Source organism: Onychostoma macrolepis, chromosome 20 (genome assembly GCF_012432095.1).
Source record: "Onychostoma macrolepis isolate SWU-2019 chromosome 20, ASM1243209v1, whole genome shotgun sequence".
Classification (NCBI taxonomy): Eukaryota; Metazoa; Chordata; class Actinopteri; order Cypriniformes; family Cyprinidae; genus Onychostoma; species Onychostoma macrolepis.
The window spans coordinates 32,647,937-32,673,903 of NC_081174.1; the positions used below are offsets into that span (position 1 = coordinate 32,647,937).

At 39.4% G+C, this 25,967-nt stretch overlaps 1 long non-coding RNA gene across 2 annotated transcripts; it reads left to right on the top strand.

The window, feature by feature from the left end:
* The first annotated feature begins 21,940 nt into the window (after positions 1 to 21,940).
* Positions 21,941 to 25,292, top strand: LOC131527474 (uncharacterized). Of its 2 annotated transcripts, none has more exons than XR_009267660.1 (4): positions 21,941 to 21,979; positions 22,583 to 22,655; positions 23,337 to 23,430; positions 24,528 to 25,292. It is a non-coding gene; the product is annotated as an uncharacterized LOC131527474 (long non-coding RNA). The 2 variants fall into 2 exon arrangements; XR_009267659.1 differs by lacking the exon at positions 21,941 to 21,979 and adding an exon at positions 22,235 to 22,311.
* Positions 25,293 to 25,967: the final 675 nt, after the last annotated feature.

Here is a 25,967-nt window from a genome sequence, read left to right on the forward strand (position 1 = left end):
GGGAACCTTGTGTGCGGACACCGCCGCCTCGGGAACCTTGTGTGCGGACACCGCCGCCTCGGGAGGATCGTTCGCGGACACCGCCGCCTCGGGAAACCTTGTGTGCGGACACCGCCGCCTCGGGAACCTTGTGTGCGGACACCGCCGCCTCGGGACGATCGTGAGCGGACACCGCCGCTTCGGGAGCTTTGTGTACGGGCACCGCCACCTCGGGAACCCTGTGTGCGGACACCGCCGCTTCGGGACCCTTGTGTGCGGACACCGCAGCTTCGGGACCCTTGTGTGCGGACACCGCCGCCTCGGGAACCTTGTGTGCGGACACCGCCGCCTCGGGAACCCTGTGTGCGGACACCGCCGCTTTGGGGATCCTGTGAGGATCGTGAGCGGGCATCGCTGTTTCGGGACGATCGTGAGCGGACACCGCCGCTTCGGGACGATCGTGAACGGACACCGCCGCTTCGGGACGATCGTGAGCGGACACCGCCGCTTTGGGACGATCGTGAGCGGGCACCGCCGCTTCGGGGATCCTGTGGAGATCGTGAGTGGCCACCTCCGCTTCGGGAGGACCGCGAGCAGATCACGCCGCTCGCAATGACATCAGCGGGGGTTCCTGCACGTAGCGTATCAGCCCTGGACGCTCTGGGAGCGGGCTGGAGGTACTGGGTGCGGCAGACGAGGCCTCTGACGCCCCTTTAAACGCCGCTTCAGTAGCGGGCTCCGCAGCTAACTCCACCCTGAAAGCTGAGCCGCTCAACTGCAGAGCCAGGTTGATGTTGTCCTCCAGCGATTCCTCTGGGGCCCAGTATGGCATCATGGATTTAAAGGGGTCGGCCAGGCCTCCCCAGAAGATGACCATGAGGCAGGTCTTCTCTGTAGCCGACTGGCGAGCCATTTCCACAAAGTCCCCGGCATAATCCTCGATGGTCCGGTCTCCCTGCCGGATATCGAGGAACTTCCCTGCTGGACCCATGCGTGCTGGTAGAATTCTGTCACGGCACGGTAGGAATGTGCACAGCAAGAACAAGGTCTGGGTTCAAATGCAGGGAAAAAAACTAATTTAATAATTAACAGAAAAGCCAACAAGGCAAAAACAAAACAGGTTACGGAACGGGACACAACTGACGGCAACACAGTGCTTGTGTCCACAGAGCACAGACAGACCGGATACTACAATTCACAAACAACAATATAATTATAATTCTACCAGACAGAGTAGCGGGAGTGTGGCGTATAAATAGACCATGGTGATGGAGAACAGCTGGGAGTGTGATCAGTGGCAGGTGTGTGTGGTAATGGCAATTGAGTCCGGGAAGACGGGAGGTGGCGACCTCTGGTGGTGAGGGGGAGCATCGTGGGCCCGGACTCATGACAAATATAAACTGCAACTCCACCACCCTTTTTAGGACGGTCCGATCTGAAAACATGGTATCCCTCGATATGTATCATGGAGTCCAAGACTGATTTGTTTAACCATGATTCCGAGAGAACAATTATGTCGGTGTTCGTTGAATCAGCCCATATTCTTATGAAGTCAATTTTATTCATCAGACTACGGACGTTAAGATGAAAAAAACGCAGACCATTACTGGACTTAAATTCATCAGGAGTTTGAAGCTGTGCTGGGCCTGGATTAGGATGGATATTGCCTGAAGTTAGTAGCAAGAGGAAAACCAACCAGTTTCTCCTCGCTGAACGTCTCATCCGAAAGACGGTGCTTTTTACAGTATAGTGTCCCCGTCACTATACTGGGGCGTTAGGACCCACACAGACCACAGGGTGAGCACCCCCTGCTGGCCTCACTAACATCTCTTCCAGCAGCAACCTAGTTTTCCCAGGAGGTCTCCCATCCAGGTACTGACCAGGCTCAGCCCTGCTTAGCTTCAGTGGGCAACCGGTCTTTTTAAAAAATTTTTAAATTATTTTTATTATCAAAGTATCAAAATATTAATTCAATACAATTCACACCACAATAAAGTACCGTAGCCATCAAAATATGACATAAATACAAGGTCTGTCAATCAATACATCCCATCACCAAACAATTCATCATTAGAAATTTAAACTTAACCCTCTGGGGTCTAAGGGTGTTTTGGGGACCTGGAGAAGTTTTGACATGCCCTTACATTTGTGCTTTTTTCAGTTGCTTATAAACATATAAATGGCTAAAGTCTTATATCACTGTAAACAGCACAAACAGGGCTACAATAATATGTTAGCAGCATTTATGTACATGATTTTGTTTTTGAGAAAGAAACGTTTATGCGTGGTTAGTGAAAAACTAAAATTTTGAAGTCACTGAAATAAGGCCATAAAACACATACAGAACATTTGTTCACAAGACTTTTGAGAACTGGATCTTGTAGCCTAGAATTGTTGCTTCAAAATGATATGTAAATCATCTTGTTTACTTGCTCACAAAAAACAATATATTGATTTAAAGATTCTAAGTCACTTTTTGAGTAAAAAGGGTCTATGCGAGAGGGCGTGACTCACACCTGAGAAGACAAAGGCCCGCATAATGAGCTCCATAATGAGCCATTGACTCAGGTGTGTGACTGAGAGAGAAGAGTTACAAGAAAGAATGTGAGGAAAAAAGAAATATGTATACATATAACTATCACATAAAATAACTTGAGATTCACTTGCGAGTGCAGTTAAACAGTTTATTAGGAACAAACAAACAAATAAACAACAGAAGAGTCAAGACATCGTGGGTGCAATATCCAAAATATCCAAAACAGTGGCAGGAAACTGGAACCCAGGAAAACAGGAGACAGCAGAAACTGCATGAGAAAACATAAAACAGACGTGAGCAACACAATGAACAGACAAAGGCAAAGCAAACATGGTGATAATACATACACTACCAGTCAAATTATTTAAACAGTAAGATTTGTGTAGAACAGTAACAGTAAGAAGTGTCTTCAGCTCACCAAGGCTGCATTTATTTGATCCAAAGTACAGCAAAAACAGTACATTATATTTATTGGGACAAGTTCACCAGTAAATGCGTTCAACTTTGTCACAACAACACATTATCGAATGCCACTAAGAAACATTACTTACTCGGTATAAAGTATCTCGTCCTCCGCCGGCTCCAGCTGCGCTCGCGATCTGTTGTGAAGTAAACAAAGCTTTTTCCTCTCAGCGCGTCTTCTGGGGGTAAATACAAGGCTTTTTCCTCTCAGCGCGTTTCTGAGGTAAATACAAGGCTTATTCCTCACAGCGTGTTCTTCCAAAACTGAAAAGTATCCGAGATGAACGAGTTGCTGCTTTGTTTACGGTGGTGTGGGCGTTTACATGCCGCGTGGCTTGCGTGGAGATTTGTAATAACAATAGCGCGAGCAGCGCGAGCAGCGCGAGGGCGTGACCTAATTAGAGATAATGAGGCCAGACGGAAAAACTGGACATGTCCTTGGTTTCATACGGATTACTTTATCACAGAATATTTGTTTTCGGTAAGACTTGCTTCATTTAACAGTAGACATGTCAAGCTTTCTATAGATATATTTCTCATGTCTCTGTGTGAAGTATTTGCTGAGTTACAGTTCATTTCAGTGACGTGTTTCAAAAAGCAGTTCGCGGAGACGGACAACCCAGTCAACAATTTGATCTCACAGTGATGTCACCATGATCTCACAGGATACTCGTGATGAGGTCACAATGTGAGGTAACAGTGAGCTAAAAGTGTAACCTCACAGCGCCCTCACTGTGTGCTCATACTAATGTGAGGTCAAAGTGCACTCACTGCGCAGAGACTAGGTACCCAGCATGCATTGCAGCATGAAGCTTTTGATTGTCACCATTGTTGAGATTCATACACTGTCATTTAAACACAAAGAGAAACATCAAGAATCAGAGTAGTTAATAATGTTTGTGTCTTATGCTTTTATAATTCTCCATAAATGATTATGAAAGTGATGTGACTCGGAATTTGTGCTCTGCAATTAACCCATCCAAAGTGCACACACCCAGAGCAGTGGGCAGCCATTTATGTTGCAGCGCCTGGGGAGCAGTTATCAAACCCACAACCTTTGGATTATGAGCCTGACTCTCTAACCATTAGGCCACAACTTCCCAAGACTGCATACAGAATCTAGGTGATGACTGTGTTGTTATCACCTGGTTGCAGTCTCTTTTTGGGTTTCCTTGCCATAACATATGTGCTTTACAAACACAGTTACAGCAGCCCCAAAAAACATAATGTTATAAAGTCAAGGGTCAAGAGCCCAACTAAAGCAAACACTAATCACTATGATGGTAACATCAAACAAAACAATAAAACATCATGAGTTAATAATGAGTGAAGCTGTTGATTTGTTTATTTAAGTTGATTTCATCGAAGGCTGTGTCTGGAAGTCAGTTTTATGTTTGGAGAAAGTTCTTATAAGAGAAATCTGTTAGCTGGGCGTGCACTCATGAGCTCATCATGTGAGAGCACTGTGATATCTCTGTGATAGTGTTGAGAAACAGGAAGTAGAATGTCCCCCAGCGACTGATATTTGAACTGCCTCCTCTCAACCTGCTCAACATTTTGAATTCACAATGAGCTCACATATTACTCACACTGTGAGTATCACCGTATGAGAATGGCGTGATGTCACTGTGATCATCGCGTGATCTCACGTGTTGACTGGGAGGACAGAGAGCGCACCCTGTTTGTTTTCTTTATTCTTCAAAAGCACAAAGTTTAGTTTTTATTATGAGTGTATACAAATAAAAGTAGACCCCTTACAGATTCGAATGGTGTATTGCTCTTATCTGTACGATCAAAAATGGCAGAGTAATTCAAGCTCATTTCGGCCTTATCAGGAAAATCTGCCTCAAAACGCATATATGCGTTTGTCGACCCCAGGGGGTTAACCCTCCTTTGTCATCCACATATATAAGTCCACATCCATTAATGAAAGCTTTTTCAAAAACTTATTAGGTCAGATATTTCCACATTAAATAAACATTCTTTCTCATCACAGTCTTGAACATCACAGTAACGTCCACTTTTTTCTCTTCAAAATATGCCAAATTTATCCTCGCCCATATTGCATACCTTGCATGACTTAAAATAAAATTACACAAGTTAACCCTCATGTCCTTACAATTTGTACATTCACCAAATAAAAATAAAAAATTTCCATTCATTTCCTGTTACATCTTTTCCCCAATCATCCAATTTCAATTTTTCATGAAACAGATCAAGCCCTTTACATTCAAAAAATACATGCATCAGAGTTTCTGGTTCAGTCTTACATACGTCACATTCTCTGTTCACGTTTCTATTAATTTGATGAATCACCACCTTCGTATATATTCTATTATGTCTCAATTTAAAATCTAAACCAGTCCATTATACTTCACACTTAAGTTCTTCCATATTGTCTTTACATTAAATCCTGGAAACAGTTTTGGCCACACAGCTTCTGATGCAGGCAATTTAATTTCCCTTTTTACAAATACTTTATATATCATTTTTGTAGTTACATCAGTCAGATACTTCTTTTCACCATTTTTGACAATAAACATTTCTGGCCTTCCCCAATTACCCGCTTTAGCAGTCTGTCTCTCAATCATTTCTACCCAACTCCTGGGCAAACTTGTTTTAATATTTTCACACACAGAGTCCACTTTTGATTTTTCAATTTCATCATCCCATTCCACCACATAATCATAAATGGCTCTATTTGGTAAAAAACCTGTCCAAGTAGCATCTCTTGCTTCTTTAGCATTTACTCCTATATTCACTCCTAAAATCATTGTGTATTCTTTTGTGACTTTAAAAGGAATATCACACCCATACATATCTACCTCTCCTATAGATTAGATTAGATTAGATTCAACTTTATTGTCATTACACAAGTACAGGTACAGGGCAACGAAATGCAGTTTAGGTCTAACCAGAAGTGCAATAGCAGCAAGTGCAGGATATACAATGGTTGAATAAGTGCAGGACAAGGATATGTACTGAATATATGTATAAATATATATAGAAAGATGGTTATTAATATAAACAGAATTTACAGGTGAATATGTATAGTGAATAAATATACAGATGGCTATTACTATAAACAGATTTTTCAGGTGATATGTACTATCAATATAATATATATACAGATGGCTATTACTATAAACAAGGTGTAAAAGTGCAGTGGAAGTGATTGCATATTACAATTAGACATACGGTGCAAAATGTTAATGTAAACATTGATAATGTAAACAACAGTCGGCAGTGCAAATGAGCATAATCCAATTTAGGTATGGTAGTGCAAGATACAAAAGTAAACAGTTGTTACTGTAATAAAAATTTACATTCAGTAGTGCAAATAAGGCCGATGTGAGGTAGGAGAGAAGAGTTAATAATATATGAGGAAGTGGATCAACGGGGGTTAGAGTTCAGTAAAGAGACAGTTCTGGGGAAGAAACTGTTCTTTAATCTGCTGGTCCTGGTCCGGAGGCACCTGAAACACCTGCCGGAGGGCAGGAGAGAAAACAGTCTGTGGGCTGGGTGAGAGGAGTCCTTAAGGATGCTGCGAGCTCGATGCAGACAGCGTTTCCTCTGGATGTGTTCGATGGCAGGTAGTGGAGTCCCTGTGATGCGCTGGGCAGTTTTCACCACCCCCTGCAGTGCCTTGCGCTCCGCAACAGAGCAGCTCCCATACCATACTGTGACACAGTTGGTCAGGATGCTTTCTATTGCGCAGCGATAGAAGTTCACCAGGATAGCCGAGGAGGGCTGATTCTTCCTCAGTGTCCTCAGAAAGAAGAGGCGCTGGTGAGCCTTCTTGACCAGGCTGGAGGTGTTGGTTTTCCACAACATGTCCGCCGAGATGTGGATCCCCAGGAACTTGAAACTGGAGACACGCTCAACAGCCATTCCATTGATGTGGATGGTGTCGTGTGTGCCTCTTGACTCCTTCCTGAAGTCCACAATGAGCTCCTTCGTTTTGGTGGTGTTGAGGAGCAGGTTATTTTCAGTGCACCATGTGGCCAGGTGCTGGATCTCCTCCCTATAGGCAGTCTCATCGTTGTTACTGATGAGGCCAATCACCGTGGTGTCGTCTGCGAACTTGACGATGGAATTAGATCCATACACAGGCTTGCAGTCGGAGGTGAAGAGGGAGTAGAGAAACGGGCTTAGCACACAGCCCTGTGGTACACCAGTGTTAAGTGTGATGGATGTGGAGCAGGTGAAACCTGATCGAACATTCTGGGGTCTGTTGGTCAGGAAGTCCAAAATCCAGTTGCACATTGAGGTATTGATGCCCAGGTCTCCAAGTTTGGCTATTAACTTGGTTGGGATGACAGTGTTGAATGCTGAGCTGAAGTCAACAAACAGCATACGTGCATAAGTGTTCTTATTGTCCAGGTGAGTGAGCACAGAGTGCAGTGCCATGGAAACTGCATCCTCTGTGCTCCTATTGCTACGGTAGGCAAACTGGTGTGAGTCCAATGTGGATGGTAGAGAGTCTTTTAGGTGTTCCAGGACCAGCCGCTCAAAGCACTTCATGACGATGGGTGTGAGTGCTACAGGGCGGTAGTCATTAGGGCACCTCGGACTAGAGTGTTTTGGCACTGGCACAATGGAAGTGCATTTAAAGCATGTTGGTACGGCTGCTTGGGCAAGAGACAGATTGAAAATGTCTGTAAAAACCCCAGCGAGCTGCTCCGCACATGCCCTGAGAACACGACCAGGGATGTTGTCTGGTCCAGCAGCCTTGTGTGTGCTGATCCGGCTCAGTGCCTTGCAGACATCTGTGGAGGAGAGTATGATTGGTGGGTGGTCAGCTGAGGGATTGAGCTTGGTGGCAGTTTCTCTGTTGTCTCTTTCAAAGCGAGCATAAAAGTAATTTAGCTTGTTCAGGAAGTTGACATCAGTGACTGCGGGGGTGGAGTGGGTGGGTTTGTAGTCACTGATGGCCTGAATGCCCTGCCACATGCGTCGAGGGTCAGAGTTGGAAAAGTGTCCCTCTATCTTTAGCTTGTAGCAGTGCTTGGCCTTTTTGATGCCCCTCTTCAGGTTTGCTCTGGATGTGCTGTAGGCTTGTGCATCTCCTGATCTGAAGGCAGTGTTGCGTGACTTCAACAGGAGTCGCACTTCCTTGTTCATCCAAGGCTTCTGATGTGCCTGTGGTGATCTGTTTCTGGGTTGTAACACTGTCAATGGTGATATTGATATGATCCAATACAGAGGAGGTGTAAGAGTCAATGTCTGTGTGAGCGCCACTGGTGGCTTGAGAAGCAAACATACTCCAGTCTGTGTGTAGAAACCTTTCCTGGAGTGTGGAATCTGCCCCCGCAGGCCACACCTTGATGGTCTTCACTGATGGCTTCACATGGTTGATGACGGGTGCATATTTGGGGGTGAGGAACAAAGAAAGGTGATCTGACTGTCCCAGGTGGGGGAGGGGTGTCGCAACGTAAGCTCCAGCCATGTTTGTGTAAACATGGTCTAAGGTTTTGTTTCCTCTGGTGTGACAGGAAACATGCTGGTGAAACTTGGGTAGCACTGACTTTAAGTTTGAGTGATTAAAGTCACCTGCAACAATAAAAGCCGCTTCCGGGTGATCAGTCTGTTGTTTACTGATGGCTGCGTGAAGTTCTTTCATAGCAAGCTTGGCATCAGCATCCGGGGGAATATAGGCTGCAGTTATAATGGTGGAAGTGAACTCCCGCGGTAGATAAAACGGTCTACATTTAACCATGAGAAACTCAAGGTTAGCTGAACAATGACTCCCAACAATAGCAGAGTTTGTGCACCAAGCTTTGTTAATGTAAATGCACAATCCACCACCTCTGGTCTTACCGGAGCCATCTAATGTTCTATCCGCCCGGAGTGTGTGGCGTCCCGCTAGCTCAATAGCGGTGTCCGTATTCCGCTGTTTAACCAGGTTTCCGTGAAGATTAGGACGTTACAGTTCAAAAGTTTCTTGCTGTGTGTGATGCTGAGTCGAATCTCCTCCATTTTGTTCACTAGCGACTGTACATTGGCAAGGAAAATGCTGGGTAAAGAGAGCCGGTGTGGTGTTAGCCTTAGCTTAGCTCTTAGTCCTCCGCGCTTCCCCCACCTTTGTTTACGATCTCGACGCCGCCTGCGAGCACTTCCGCCCGGCCGGGTAGGGTGCATAGCCTCGGGTGTCCTAGCGATCTCAGGAAGGAGTCGAAGATTGTCCATAAAAATGTCGTAAATTTGCAAACCGATATCCAAAAGCTCACAACGGGTGTACGATGTAAAGGCACAACTGTTCTGCACGAACAGGCCCGAGATGAGTAAGAAAAATACCGCAAAATTGCAAAATCTGGAGAGACCCAGAGCCTCGCGATGTACTCGCGCCGCCATCTTGGGAACATAATAGTCATTATTTCTGATTTTTCAATATTAATTTTTGCTCCTGATGCTTTTCCGTATGTTTCCACATGTTTCATTATTCTTTTTATGCTTTCCATATCTCTTACTGTGAATGTTGTGTTATCTGCATACTGGTGAATTAAACTCAATCCCCCATGTGGTACTGAAATCCCTCTTATTTCCCCATCTCTCTTTACCAGCGTTGTAAGCGGCTCAACTTATATTGAATACAGCATCGCAGACAGCGGACATCCCTGCCTTACTGATCTTTCTAGTGGAAAGGTATTCGTTAAAACACCATTTACTTTTACACAACTTTTTGCATTATTATATAATAGATTTATCCACCTAAGAATCCTCTCCCCAAATCCAAATTTCCTCATTGCTTGTACCATAAAACAATGCTCTACCCTATCAAAGGCTTTATTTAGATCCATGCATAAAATCAAACCCCCTTCCCCATCCTTATCCATACTATCCACTACATCCCTTATTGTACATATTGTATCTGTAATGTCTCTTCCTGGTACACTGTATGCTTGATTTGGTGATATTATACTCCCCACTACTCCTTTTATTCTATTAGCTAAAACTTTTGTCAAAATTTTATAATCCGTGTTTAAAAGACTTAAAGGTCTGTAATTTTCCAAACTAAGTGGACTACCTTTATTCTTGTACAGAATAGTAATTACTCCCAAACCCATTGATTCTGGTACCTCCCTTCTCTCTTCCATACTCCTAAATAACCTAATCAATATCGGTGCTAAAATCTCTATGAATGTCTTATAAAACTCATGAATTAAACCATCTGATCTTGGACTTTTATTCGGCTTTGTTTGTTTTATTGCTTCTTTTATTTCTTTGATACTTATGTCTCCTTCACACATATTTCTTTCTACATCAGTTAAACTAGCACTTACAGTATTTAAAACTTCATCCACACATTCTTGTTTTACATTTTCCTTCTTGAAGAGTTTCTTATAAAATGATTCTACTACTTCTATTATTTCTACATAATCTGTTACCTTTTCCCTTCTTCATTTTCCAACTCTGTAATATAATTTTTCCTCTGCTTTTAATTTAATAATATAATGTTTAATTTAATAATATAATATAATATGTAAAATAATTTTTTCTCTAGATTCAGAAAGTACTTTGTGCACCTTTCCCCCTCCACCGCATACTGTGCTCTGCTCCTCACTATTGCTCCCTCACACTTTTCCTTTTCATACATCTCCATTTCTGCTTTTATCTGAAAGAAATGTTCTTTTGTATACTCAGGATTATTTTCTATCTTCTCTGCTTCTTTCTCCAACCTACTTCCTATGACCTCCATTTCCTGCTTTCTCATAAAATTCCTCTGTTTTGAATATCTTATGCTTCTCTTTTATTTTCCCTTTCATTATTTCCCACCACTCACACACATTCTCTTCAAATAATGGATTTTCCATTTCACACCTTATACTGTACATCTGTTAATACTTGTCCTATAAGCTTCTTCCTTTAATAAAGATGAATTCAAACACCACATTCCCCCACCTCTTGCTTCCATGTTTACCCCTATCTCTACTGTCATGGAAGCATGATCACTTACTCCAATAAATTTATATCTCACATTTTTCACATAATGTAATATTTCCTTTTTAACTAAACATAAATCTATTCGACTTTAAGTTTCCCAGCACCACTTGCCTTCTTGAAAATTATTTTTTAAATGGGTTCTCCTCTCTCCAGGCATCTACCATGTCCTCACTTTGCATTAATTCATTTAAAAACTTTCTAGACACATCTGATTTGAAGTTTGCACTTCTAGACACATCAAGTCTTGTGCACCACACATTAAAATCTCCAACCACTACACAGTTCCCTGTACACAATGGCTTCATTTGCTTAAAAACTCCTTTTCTTTCAATTTCTGCATTAGGTGCATACAGATTAATCAATCTAAATAGTTCATTGTAAAACATAAAATCTATTCCTAACAGTCTTCCATTACCATCATTATATATTTGCTTTACATTATACATTCCTCCTCTTTTTATCAGAATCTCCACACCACAAGCCCTCTGATTTCCATGATTTACATAAATATCATCTTCCCAGATTTTTTTTATATTAACCATTATGTCCTCAGACCAATGTGTCTCTTGTAAACAAATTACATCTGTTTTAAGCTTTCCAATAACCTGCTCAAACTTATTCAAGGAGACGATGCTCATTATGTCACACATTGCATATAATACAAATATAAGAAGGAGACAACACATTAAAGATCTCAAGTTCTTACTTTTTTGCAAAGCATTCTTCACCTCCTTTCATTTTCCTCTTCAGCAACTTGATACTTCCTTCACCTTTGTCCATTTCCTCTTCCAAATTTATCAGTGGAGTCTCTAAAACCTCCGTCACCTCTTCTGTTCCGCTTTCCTTCTCCTTTAAACTTTCGCCTTCTTGGAGCTTTGTTCCTTGTTTTTTTTTACTACCGTACCCTTCACTTTTACCACCACATCTAATTGTCCCTCCATCTTTCTCTTCGGTCATCTGTTCCCTCAAGATTTTGCCGTTGCCATCTTTTAAATTTTCCATCTCCTCTCAGTTTGAGTCAACATCATCTCTGCAGCTCTCAACAGCCCGTTGCCCTGCTGTTAAATCTCTTTCACTCCATGCGTCCTCTCTCTCCTCTTCCTCCGCTGTTAAAATCTCCTCCAACTCTTCATACAGATCCATGGAGCACCCCACGCTATCTTTCTTAATCCTCTCTTCTGAAATTTTGCATGTGCAAAATGCAGCTCTCATCCCGCACACGCTGCAGTTTTCCTCATTGCATTCCCGCACATAGTGTCCCTGCTTGCCACACTTAAAACATTTAAAATTCGGACAGTCTCTCACTATGTGTCCAGGTTGAATGCACAGATATGGAAGCAGAATAATGACAATAGTTTTTGAACATAAAGCATGCTGAATTCCACAAATCGAAAAAAGATGCATTGCAATTAACAGCGCTTGGATTTTAATGCTTTGTATTTCCAGGGCTTGCATTTTTAGGTCCTGAAATTTAACATAGTTGTTTATTTAACCTCTTAACTGTCACCGTCCCCTCTGTGGGACGCCTACGTTTACTTCACTATTTTACAATTAAATCCTAATCTAATCATGACAAACTATATATCGTTGGAAAGGTCTAAGACTCCTAAATAGGTATTTTACCACTTTTTTTGTTAAAAAATTATGTGGGAAAAGTAATAGATTAATTTATGACAAGAGTGCACCTGAAAAATCTACATCATAACAGGAGTTCTGATCTTTGTCACAGAAAGTCTTCTTAGTTGCCTTTTTCTCTATCACGTATTAGAAATCATAAGAAATTATGTATCAGTTGAAAACTTAAAATCTCAAAATTCATCCTTTGAAACATATTTTAAAACCAGACATTGCATTACCATGGAAATGGTACATCAAAATTCTCATTCATGAATTATAAAAATTTAAGTTTGGATAGTGCACTATAATGTCTATGTTCAAAATTGTGAGTGACAGTTACGGGGTTAACCTGTGAATATTTCAATTCAAAATATTTCACACACATTTTCATAATTAAAAATTCAACAATTCATATTCACCTTCCAGAATTCACTTCCAAAATATTCAATCTGTTTAAAAATACGATGTATAATATTCGACAGGCAAATTTCGGTCACTTTATTTCACTTTCCAAATTCGCTGCCACAAATTCAGTGGTTAAAATTCGGCAGAAAATTCAGCATTGCACATCTGGGAACCGCAGGAATAGCAGTAGAGCACCGATGCATGATCTCCAGCTGCTGTCAGCCGCTCACCAGCAGGTGGCGCAAGCGGCTGTTGATGAAGGCCATATGTGGATCAAGTCATTCATTTACAAAAACTGATTTGCAGAAATGGAGCAAGCCCTAAGTAGAAGTTTTGATTATCGGGGCCAGTATAAACATGTGGAAACGCTGATTGTGTGTATGTTTAATTCAATATCTTCGCTGTTTATAGCCTACATGCAAGCAGCTTTTTCTACCACAAAGGAGATTATAATGTTCTTTTACGCAATGATTAGATTAGATTAGATTCAACTTTATTGTCATTACACAAGTACAGGTACAGGGCAACGAAATGCAGTTTAGGTCTAACCAGAAGTGCAATAGTAGCAAGTGCAGTATATACAATGGTTGAATAAGTGCAGGACAAGGATATGTACTGAGTATATGTATAAATATATATAGAAAGATGGTTATTAATATAAACAGAATTTACAGGTGAATATGTGTAGTGAATAAATATACAGAAATTACAGGTGAATATGTATAGTGAATAAATATACAGAATTTACAGGTGAATATGTATAGTGAATAAATATACAGATGGCTATTACTATAAGCAGAATTTACAGGTGATATGTACTATCAATATAATATATATACAGATGACTATTACTATAAACAAGGTGTAAAAGTGCAGTGGAAGTGATTGCGTATTACAATTAGACATACGGTGCAAAATGTTAATGTAAGCATTGATAATGTAACAACAGTCGGCAGTGCAAATGAGCATAATCCAATTTAGGTATGGTAGTGCAAGATACAAAAGTAAACAGTTGTTACTGTAATAAAAATTTACATTCAGTAGTGCAAATAAGGCAGATGTGAGGTAGGAGAGAAGAGTTAATAATATATGAGGGAGTGGATCAACGGGGGTTAGAGTTCAGTAAAGAGACAGCTCTGGGGAAGAAACTGTTCTTTAGTCTGCTGGTCCTGGTCCGGAGGCACCTGAAACGCCTGCCGGAGGGCAGGAGAGAAAACAGTCTGTGGGCTGGGTGAGAGGAGTCCTTAAGGATGCTGCGAGCTCGATGCAGACAGCGTTTCCTCTGGATGTGTTCGATGGCAGGTAGTGGAGTCCCTGTGATGCGCTGGGCAGTTTTCACCACCGCTGCAGTGCCTTGCGCTCCGCAACAGAGCAGCTCCCATACCATACTGTGACACAGTTGGTCAGGATGCTTTCTATTGCGCAGCGATAGAAGTTCACCAGGATAGCTGAGGAGAGCTGATTCTTCCTCAGTGTCCTCAGAAAGAAGAGGCGCTGGTGAGCCTTCTTGACCAGGCTGGAGGTGTTGGTTTTCCACAACATGTCCGCCGAGATGTGGATCCCCAGGAACTTGAAACTGGAGACACGCTCAACAGCCATTCCATTGATGTGGATGGTGTCGTGTGCCTCTTGACTCCTTCCTGAAGTCCACGATGAGCTCCTTCGTTTTGGTGGTGTTGAGGAGCAGGTTATTTTCAGTGCACCATGTGGCCAGGTGCTGGATCTCCTCCCTATAGGCAGTCTCATCGTTGTTACTGATGAGGCCAATCACCGTGGTGTCGTCTGCAAACTTGACGATGGAATTAGATCCATACACAGGCTTGCAGTCGGAGGTGAAGAGGGAGTAGAGAAACGGGCTTAGCACACAGCCCTGTGGTACACCAGTGTTAAGTGTGATGGATGTGGAGCAGGTGAATCCTGATCGAACATTCTGGGGTCTGTTGGTCAGGAAGTCCAAAATCCAGTTACACATTGAGGTATTGATGCCCAGGTCTCCAAGTTTGGCTATTAACTTGGTTGGGATGACAGTGTTGAATGCTGAGCTGAAGTCAACAAACAGCATACGTGCATAAGTGTTCTTATTGTCCAGGTGAGTGAGCACAGAGTGCAGTGCCATGGAAACTGCGTCCTCTGTGCTCCTATTGCTACGGTAGGCAAACTGGTGTGAGTCCAATGTGGATGGTAGAGAGTCTTTTAGGTGTTCCAGGACCAGCCGCTCAAAGCACTTCATGACGATGGGTGTGAGTGCTACAGGGCGGTAGTCATTAGGGCACCTCGGACTAGAGTGTTTTGGCACTGGCACAATGGAAGTGCATTTAAAGCATGTTGGTACGGCTGCTTGGGCAAGAGACAGGTTGAAAATGTCTGTAAAACCCCAGCGAGCTGCTCCGCACATGCCCTGAGAACACGACCAGGGATGTTGTCTGGTCCAGCAGCCTTGTGCGCGCTGATCCGGCTCAGTTCCTTGCAGACATCTGTGGAGGAGAGTATGATTGGTGGGTGGTCAGCTGAGGGATTGAGCTTGGTGGCAGTTTCTCTGTTGTCTCTTTCAAAGCGAGCATAAAAGTAATTTAGCTCGTTCAGGAAGTTGACATCAGTGGCTGCGGGGGTGGAGTGGGTGGGTTTGTAGTCACTGATGGCCTGAATGCCCTGCCACATGCGTCGAGGGTCAGAGTTGGAAAAGTGTCCCTCTATCTTTAGCTTGTAGCAGTGCTTGGCCTTTTTGATGCCCCTCTTCAGGTTTGCTCTGGATGTGCTGTAGGCTTGTGCATCTCCTGATCTGAAGGCAGCGTTGCGTGACTTCAACAGGAGTCGCACTTCCTTGTTCATCAAGGCTTCTGATTTGGATATGTGGTGATCTGTTTCTGGGTTGTAACACTGTCAATGGTGATATTGATATGATCCAATACAGAGGAGGTGTAAGAGTCAATGTCTGTGTGAGCGCCACTGGTGGCTTGAGAAGCAAACATACTCCAGTCTGTGTGTAGAAACCTTTCCTGGAGTGTGGAATCTGCCCCCGCAGGCCACACCTTGATGGTCTTCACTGATGGCTTCACACGGTTGATGAGGGGTGCATATTTGGGGGTGAGGAACAAAGAAAGGTGATCTGACTGTCCCAGGTGGGGGAGGGGTGTCGCAACGTAAGCTCCAGCCATGTTTGTGTAAACATGGTCTAAGGTTTTGTTTCCTCTGGTGTGACAGGAAACATGCTGGTGAAACTTGGGTAGCACTGACTTTAAGTTTGAGTGATTAAAGTCACCTGCAACAATAAAAGCCGCTTCCGGGTGATCAGTCTGTTGTTTACTGATGGCTGCGTGAAGTTCTTTCATAGCAAGCTTGGCATCAGCATCCGGGGGAATATAGGCTGCAGTTATAATGGTGGAAGTGAACTCCCGCGGTAGATAAAACGGTCTACATTTAACCATGAGAAACTCAAGGTTAGCTGAACAATGACTCCCAACAATAGCAGAGTTTGTGCACCAAGCTTTGTTAATGTAAATGCACAATCCACCACCTCTGGTCTTACCGGAGCCATCTAATGTTCTATCCGCCCGGAGTGTGTGGCGTCCCGCTAGCTCAATAGCGGTGTCCGGTATTCCGCTGTTTAACCAGGTTTCCGTGAAGATTAGGACGTTACAGTTCAAAAGTTTCTTGCTGTGTGTGATGCTGAGTCGAATCTCCTCCATTTTGTTCACTAGCGACCGACATTGGCAAGGAAAATGCTGGGTAAAGAGAGCCGGTGTGGTGTTAGCCTTAGCTTAGCTCTTAGTCCTCCGCGCTTCCCCCGCCTTTGTTTACGATCTCGACGCCGCCTGCGAGCACTTCCTCGCCTGAAATGTAGGCGGCTGCAGTGAGGGGAGTAGTGAAATAAGCGCAGTCAAGACGGACAGTTCTGCCCTCTCGAAGTGAAACAGATACCAACAAGATCAAAGGCAGATATCGCGTTATTCTCACTCATGTGCAGTGCTGCTAATAAATGTGATATAATTTAAGTTCTGTTGCTTTTATATAAATATAAATATGATGAACAAGACACCCAAAGTGCTTGCTATTTAATACGAAAGGCATATTTATCATCCATTTCTATAATATAAACATTTTAGATTTTTATAGAAAGATCGGTTCTGTGCAGATTTTGCTCATCTCCAACAAGCCTATTAAAAGACCAAATTCAGATCTTACTGTTGATGCAAACAGATGAGGATATGAACGCAAGTTAAGGAACGCGCACGTTAAACATTTCCATAAAGAAAACACTTAACATGGTTTGTTGCCTTAGTGATAATAAATGATTAAATTAAGCATCTAATTAATAAAATATATTACTGCATATTATGAACATTTAAGCAGATGAGCCCAGAATATGAGCCCACAACCAACAAGGTTCACCAAACCATTTTTTCTCCCATAGAAAACCAAGCACGATAGTTTTAGGTTTGATATTTGCCTAGGCTGCTTTAGGGACCGTCTGCAAATTCACCTCACAGTACAAAACGAAGTAATAATTTATTTAATTATTTAAATTTAATTATTAAATATTATTTAATGTTTACAGTAAATTAATAATTTACTCAAACTGACTAAATATTGTTTTGCGATGCTAAATTCCATACACCTTCTAACTTATTTTATTTATTCTCAGGTAAGGTAAAGAAAGTCGAATCTGTCCTATCCTATAAGCATGTAAATTCTCATACTCACAAAATAGGTCTCAGAAGACTTCTCCGTGGTCTGTTCTTGCTCAAGTCTATAAATCAGACTCTTCAGGCAGGCGAGCTTCTTAGTTATTATTAAATATAATTTTATTGTATATAGGTTAAATACATTACAAATAAAATATAAAAACACAAACAAAAACTAAGGTTTGCAAGCTCGGTTTTCTTGGCATCTCTGGCAAGGCAGTCTGGCACCAGAGAGCTGTCACGCAGAACCAGCATCTGATTCTCTTCGTCGTACTTCAGTCCTTTATAGACAACAGGTGGATTCCAATGTCTTGATGTCATGAGGTCTTGGAATTTCCCTGAATTTCCCTCAGAAGACTCCTATATAAAGTCCTCCATTTTCTCGTTTTTCTTCTCCGGGACTTTCTTCTAAGATGTCTCCTTCGCTGCATCCGGAACACATCACTCAACGGTAACATTCCTTTCCTTAAAGCTCTGGCTAATACATATTTCTTTCCTGGCTATCTTCCTATTGATATATGCTATAACACTTTCTCAATAAATGCTTAATACAATACCATGTGTTGTGTCTTTCTTAATAAACTACTTTCAATAAAACAAATACAATAACATGTTTGGTGTCTTTCTTAATAAACCACTTTCAATAAAATGAATACAATAACATGTGTTGTGTATTCCTTAATAAACTACTTTCAATAAAACAAATACAATAACATGTGTGGTGTCTTTCTTAATAAACCAACACATATAATAACTTGTAGTTACAATAAAAAGAAATAAAAAGGCAAACTTGCAATAGGACAATTGCTCATTTTCCTTAACACCCCAGTCATGCAAGTTTGTCTGCTATTTACTCTCTTATCTCAAAGTTTATGTACGGTACGTAACATTTCTTCTTTTTGTCATACTTGCTCAGTTTAGTATACACTTGTCCTGATTCAGTTAGGACGTTCATCTGAAATACGTTGAAATAGTGATCAACCCAGGGTCTTAGGCCTCACAATTTTGCTTTCTATAACTTTTCCCCTCACAATATCTCCAATAGGCCAAATTTCTGTGCTTTGTTTTATAATAGTCAAATACTGTCCAAATTTGCATTGGATGTTCTGTCATCTCCAGTGACCTTGTCAATGTTCTCGTCTATAAAATAAAATACTTCATCAAACTTCACCACTCTTACAACATCATTGTTGTATTTGCCATGTAATTCATGTACCAAAAACAAATCATCTTTTAGCCATTCCGTGTGAGCACTCAAGTCATTGTACAAATCTCTGACCTCTGGGTGTAGCACTTTCAACTTATTTTTACATTGTTCAAACACTTCTGTACTCAGACATGTTATCAGCTCATGTGATCTTACACAATACTCCAATGTCCCATTCTCATTGGTGTACCAAATTACAAGTCTAATCCTTTTAAAACAGTTTTGACACAGATCTCCCATAACAAAACCAGCCTTTTGAATGAACAACATCTGATGACAATTCATGCATTCATCATCTCTAACAGCAATCCAATAATCTTGATGTCGTGACAACATTTGCCCTCTTTCTGTTCGTCTAAGTTCCTACAAACAAAACATATTTCAAAGTATTTCTTAATTTCTAATATTACATATTTTACCTTTTTCTTTAAAACCCTCTGGGGTCGACAAACGCATATATGCGTTTTGAGGCAGATTTTCCTGATAAGGCCGAAATGAGCTTGAATTACTCTGCCATTTTTGATCGTACAGATAAAAGCAATACACCATTCGAATCTGTAAAGGGTCTACTTTTATTTGTATACACTCATAATAACAACTAAACTTTGTGCTTCTGAAGAATAAAGAAAACAAACAGGGTGTGCTCTCTGTCTTCTCCGTCTCCATGAACTGTTTTAGAAACGCGTCACTAAAATGAACTGTAACTCAGCAAATACTCAACACAGAGACATGAGATCTAATATATCTATAGAAAGCTTGGAGTGTCTACTTTGAAATGAAGCAAGTCATATCGAAAACAAACATTCTGTGATGAAGTAATCCGTATGAAACCAACACGATGTTCAATCTTTCCCGTCTGACTCATTATCTCTAATGTGACCCCGCTAGCTCGCGCTGTTCATATGTAAATAGTCATGGTAGTGCGTGCGGCGTGCAAACGCCCAACACAAACAAAGAGGAGGTCCTTCATCGCGCTACTGTTCGTTTCTGGAAGACGCGAGTAAAAGCAGGATTTCCCTCGAAAGAAGAACACGATTTCATCCAGCAGAGGAGATGAGTAAGTAATGTTTCTTTTTTACATTAGTTAACGTTTTATTGTGACATAAACCTGAACAGATTTACTACCCAGCTAACAGGGAACGTTCCCAGAACATTCACTAACGTTCTTTAAAAAGTTGTGTTAATGTTAGTACAAAACGTTATTAAAATAATGTTTTTGGAACGTTCTTAACGTTCTTGTAACGTTGATAGAAAACTTTCTTAGAACAACGTTCTTGGAATGTCTTTAGGACGTCATTTGTACTTGATGAATGTTCTTATAACTCTGATAGAAAACGTTCTTAGAACAATGTTCTTGGAACGTGTTTAGGACGTTATTTGTACTTAATGAACGTTCTCATAATGTTGATAGAAAACATTCTTAGAACAACGTTCTTGGAATGTCTTTAGGACGTCATTTGTACTTGATGAATGTTCTCATAACTCTGATAGAAAATGTTCTTAGAACAACGTTCTTGGAACGTCTTTAGGACGTCATTTGTACTTGATGAACGTTCTTGTAACGTTGATAGAAAACGTTCTTAGAACAACGTTCTTGGAACGCCTTTAGGACGTTATTTGTACTTGATGAATGTTCTTATAACTCTGATAGAAAACGTTCTTAGAACAACGTTCTTGGAACGTCTTTAGGACGTCATTTGTACTTGATGAATGTTCTTATAACTGATAGAAAACGTTCTTAGAACAACATTCTTGGAACGTCTTTAGGACGTCATTTGTACTTGATGAATGTTCTTATAACTGATAGAAAACGTTCTTGGAACGTGTTTAGGACGTTATTTGTACTTGATGAATGTTCTTATAACTCTGATAGAAAACGTTCTTTGAACAACGTTCTTGGAACGTGTTTAGGACGTTATTTGTACTTGATGAATGTTCTTATAACTCTGATAGAAAACGTTCTTAGAACAACGTTCTTGGAACGTCTTTAGGACGTCATTTTTACTTGATGAATGTTCTTATAACTCTGATAGAAAACGTTCTTAGAACAACGTTCTTGGAACGTCTTTAGTACGTTATTTGTACTTAATGAACGTTCTCATAATGTTGATAGAAAACATTCTAAAATCAGCGTTCTTGGAACGTCTTTAGGACGTTATTTGTACTTGATGAATGTTCTTATGACGCTGATAGAAAACGTTCTTAGAACAATGTTCTTGGAACGTCTTTAGGATGTTATTTGTACTTAATGAACGTTCTCATAATGTTGAGAGAAAACATTTTTAGAACAACATTCTTAGAACGTTATTGTAATGTAATATAATTTCTAAATTAATAATTAATTGCTAAATGTTATTATGTTGTTATCAAAACATTCTGAGAACAGTATTCATGTCCTTATGATTTCAGGCTACTTTATTAACATTACCATATTGTTGGGAGAAACATCTTTAGAAAAAAAAAAAACTTATAGGCTATATAAAACAAGAATAGAACAGAATATGATAGAAAAATAAAATGTATTTAAATATGAAACTACAACCTCGATTAGGATGTGGCAAAGTCACTGAATCTTTTATAATTATATACTTTATCATTATTAATTATATATCTTTTATAACTTTTGAAGTCATAGGCCTATAGTGAAATGTCATACACTGTAAATCAGTGGCATTTGCTAAATTAAATTAGTTAATTTAACAAAAAGTTATTTCAACTCAATATATATGTGATGTGAACTCAAAATCTAATTAGGTTAAGGGGAACTCAATCTAAATAAGTATAAATTAATTTAATCTACCATATGGTTATTATGTCTAAATGGCTGACCACAAAATATTTTAAAGAAAAATTTGCTTAATTCATGATTTCTAACATTGTTTTTCTAGAAATCACGTTTGCTTTATCTCTTTCAATATTAATTAAATAGCCTTCATAACTAAAGATAATACAATAAATACATCAATCTGTTTCATATTAAGCATAGATCAATCCTTTTAAAGAAATTAATTTTACTCGAGACAAAATATTATCCGGTGTTTTTCAAAACCGCGCGCATTTTCAGTCAGTCACATCCGCCCCTCCCCACAGCTCACAGTCACTGGATCACAGCCGGACGGCTCGCGACGCCGTCACGGAAAATAACAGGTAAGCATTCACTTTTTTATTCCTATTTAAAGCACTTTTGAACGTTATTTTGTGTTTTGTCAATTTTATCTGAAGATTAACCAGCTCAGTTATCATTGTAATGTTAGCTAGCAAAGAAGCAAGGACAACCACATCAAAGTTATCAACGGCAAGTGTTAAATATGCAGTGTTATACACAACAGTTTGTCAGTGATAAATTAAGGTGTGTGTGTGTGTGGTTTCTCACAGCTGGACACAGACAAACGAGTCCCGCAATTGTATTTTTAAACTGGAGAGACAGCTGAGAGGATGTCGTCATCTGTAACCGTCACTCGCCACAGTTCTCAAGCGAGGTAAAGCAAAGACATATTCTCTGTATTACAATGCCTTTAAACTTTTAGTTAATCATTATTATCCGCTTTGTCAGTTTCATCTAGAATATCCATGTGATGCTGATCAAGTTTACTAAATCCATGAACGCAGTGAACAAAGGGCTGAGGAGCATTTATAATGACTGTTTTGTTAACTTTAGTTAACATTTTACACTGTTATTTGCTCCTCACTGTCTTTCTTAAAATTCATACTAACAAATTGTTGTCATGCTTTTGAAATCAATCTTTTCAGAGCAAAGGCAGCGAGGGGTGGTGTGATGTCATTTGCAACAAGACGGCTGATACTAATATGAGCCTAAAATAAAGTAAGTAGAATTCACATTAAACAAATTGATGGGCTTTAGTGTTGTACAAGATGTAATTTGTCACCTTATAAACAGTTATTTAAATTCATCGTTCTTCAGTTTTTATATTTTGATGAATTGCTATTAATGCAGATGTAATGACCAGCAGCACAAATGTTAAGTCTTCTGAAGCAATAGTATACTTTTGTTTTGTGAATATTAGATTGAAATTTAAACCTAAAGATCAAATTGTGAATAATGTTACACAATACAGATGAAAAATAACAAATTAACATCCCACAAGAATGACGTCTAAAGACCAGTCATGTTTGATGTAATGTAGTGTGCCACCAATTTGATGCAGACTGAATTGGCAGAGTGAATAACATCTTAAATTTCAGTTTGTCTATCATTCCGTCAAAGTCTTTTGGTATTTTGTGTTGCTTCAGAAAAATACCAGTGAAGTCTTAAGTTCTGATTATAGTTATACATTTATATACTTAACTAATATAGATGGGGGAAAAAAAAACTTCTACTTTCCCTTATCCTAAAGTTGCTTTGTTTTCTTATAAAGATGTCAGGTAATTGCTAATGCTAAGTTTGTAGTGGTTAAAAATTGTCTTATGATTCATAAAAATAAGCTGTCCATAAATGTTGCTTAATTGTGAGTTAAATTTCTCTAATTTTGTGTTTTGTCTTCAGGGACAATAATGGCATCAGCCATTCAAGTTATGATCCTGGCAGATCTACTACTATCTGAAAAGTAGTCTCTGCAGATTGTTTCAAGATACACAAGGTAGGACACATGTCAGGACAACTTTATATTTACTTGGCAACATTTAAAAATTTTAACTGAGATCAGCATAGTTAAAAAAATAATAATAATCTGTCATGGTTTGCTCACCCTCATGTTGTTCCAAATTCATTTTGAATGAATTTCATTCATCTTCAAACAAATGTTTTTATTTTTTATTTTCATTCATCATTTTTGTCTTTCCATTGGAAGTCTTTATTTTCAAGCTTCTAAAAGTTTATAGTTTAGGCTTTGACACATAATAAAAAAAGCTACTTATACCTTCTGTTATTTATCTTGTTTCTGAATACCTGTAAAATTTAAAGGATTAACTAACAACTTGAGTGTAACTTGTTTTTTTGCTCTCAATGCCATTTTGACAATGCAGTTTTTTTAATCCATGCAGCATTTTTTTTTAAAGGAAAACATTACAAATTATTCCTTAACAATTTAACTGATGTGTTAATAGCGAAAATTCTTACTGTCAGTTAATGGGTCAATGCTAGCATCCCTACCCAGAAACACCTACTATAACCTATTAATCTTACCTGTTTTATCTCTGAGTTTCCTTCCTTAACTGAGTTCATGTAACAGTTTATCAGCTAATAACATGTAACAAGGCAACTTTTTCCATTTAATAACTTTATTGATGACTTCTAAATGTTAACTATATTTGAAGGGATTTTTCCTGTTTCAAATTGGTATAAAATGGAAATCGCAGTTGACTTAACTACCCTATTATGATGTATTTCCAGTAGTGTGCATGTGTATACCTATCAAGATGAATAAATTAGGTCAATTTATGTTGACCTAAAATTGTTTTTCGGAAGTGACACGATGAAAATGTATTATTTGAATGTTTATATTTTTCTTAATCTAATGATGCTTCAGAAGACGTTTTTCTTAATGCTGCTAGAAGCTTGTCATTGAAAGTAACATATGCCAAGTCAAATGAAACTACCTTTGACTCTTGAGTAATGTAATATTTGTAGAACTCGCAGCACAGATCCTAATAATTTTTTTGGCATAGCCACACTAATTATTTTATAGGCATTTTGTAATATCACTTTGTAACATCAGCCAATCTGTTTACTTTATAGATGGAGCGTGGAGAGACGGGACATGGACCACAGTTTTTCAGCACCCACACCCCACACTCAAATTCATATAGAAGTTCTCAATTATTAAATGTTAATTTCATAGTTTATATTTAGCTGTGAAGTTATAGTTCATTATCATAAATATTAAACTACATATTATTATTATTATTATTATTATTTTACATGATATGCAAATTTCACCAATTTGTTTAATGTGTTAATTAACTTTTTGAAAGTGATTATCTTTAATAATTCAGATACCTGTTGAAATGCACATGTAATTATATACTTGCTCGTATCTGGAAGGTTGTGTTAATAAAAATGATGTTGAAAGCGAATGTTGCAATACTGCTAATCTTAAAATAACATTTTATTAAACTAAACTTTGTAATGTTCCAAATAAATGTTTTTAGGGTGTTGTATTTTTAAGAAAATGTAGGTGGAAATAAAGTTGTAGGAACATTATGCTAACCATAAAATAATGTTCTAGCAACGTTAGGCAAACTGGACATTTTGACGTTCTTGGAATGTTCCAAATAAACGTTAATAGAACATTATATTTTTAATGAAAATTAGGTTGCAAGAACATTGCAGGAAAGTTATGCTAACCATAAAATAACGTTCTAGCAACGTTAAGCAAACTGGACATTTTAACATTTTTGGAATGTTCCAAATAAAAGTTCATAGAACGTTATATTTTTAAATTAAATTTAGGTTGCAGGAACGTTATGCTAACCATAAAATGTTCTAAGAACGTTAAGCAAACTGGACATTTTAACGTTTTTGGAATGTTCCAAATAAACGTTCATAGAACGTTATATTTTTAAATGAAATGTAGGTTGCAGGAACGTTATGCCAACCATAAAATAACGTTCTAGGAACGTTAAGCAAACTGGACATTTTAACGTTTTTGAATGTTCCAAATAACGTTCATAGAACGTTATATTTTTAAATGAAATGTAGGTTGCAGGAACGTTATGCCAACCATAAAATAACGCTCTAGGAACGTTAAGCAAACTGGACATTTTAACGTTCTTTGAATGTTCCAAATAAACGTTCATAGAACGTTATATTTTTAGTGAAATTTAGGTTGCAAGAACGTTGTAGGAACATTATGCTAACAAAAATAACGTTGTAGGAACGTTAAGCAAACTGGACATTTTAACGTTCTTGAATGTTCCAAATAACGTTCATAGAACGTTATATTTTTAAATGAAATGTAGGTTGCAAGAACGTTGCAGGAACGTTATGCCAACCATAAAATAACGTTCTAGGAACGTTAAGCAAACTGGACATTTTAACGTTCTTTGAATGTTCCAAATAAACGTTCATAGAACGTTATATTTTTAGTGAAATTTAGGTTGCAAGAACGTTGTAGGAACATTATGCTAACAAAAAAAATAACGTTGTAGGAACGTTAAGCAAACTGGACATTTTAAC